Below are 521 nucleotides of genomic sequence, written 5' to 3' on the forward strand. Positions count from 1 at the left end.
GAGAGAGAGAGAGAGAGAGAGAGAGAGAGAGAGAGAGAGAGAGAGAGGTGGAAACTGGCTGGTTTCATGTATTATCTCGACACAAGCTAGAGTCACAAGAGAGGATGGAGCCTCAGTAGAGGAAATGCCTCCATGAGATCCAGCTGTAAGGCATTTTCTTATGGGCCCACCCCATGGTGGGTGGTGCTATCCCTGGGTTGATGGTCCTGGTTTCTACAAGTAAGCAGACCAAGCAAGCCATGGGGAAGCAAGCCAGTAAGTATCACTCACTCCTCCATGGCCTCTGCATCAGCTCCTGTCTCCACAGGATCATTTGACTATCATTTGACTTCTTTCTTGTCCTGATTTTTTCAGTAAGAACCTGCAATATGAAAGTGTAAGCTGAATAAACCCCTTTCTTCCCAACTTGCTTTTTTGGTCCTTGTGTTTTGGAGCAGCAGTAAAAAACCCAAGAAAGAAGGGGTAGGGAGAGAAAGAGAGAGAGAGAGAGAGAGAGAGAGAGAGAGAGAGAGAGAGAGAGA

General features: G+C 47.0%; 1 long non-coding RNA gene across 2 annotated transcripts in view; it reads left to right on the plus strand.

Annotated features, from left to right (window-relative positions):
- LOC114608664 overlaps positions 1–521 on the plus strand; it is a 46,372-nt gene that overhangs the window by 3,857 nt on the left and 41,994 nt on the right. The window lies entirely within an intron of this gene.

This window comes from Grammomys surdaster, unplaced genomic scaffold, assembly GCF_004785775.1.
Source record: "Grammomys surdaster isolate TR1022 unplaced genomic scaffold, NIH_TR_1.0 125928, whole genome shotgun sequence".
Lineage (NCBI taxonomy): Eukaryota > Metazoa > Chordata > Mammalia > Rodentia > Muridae > Grammomys > Grammomys surdaster.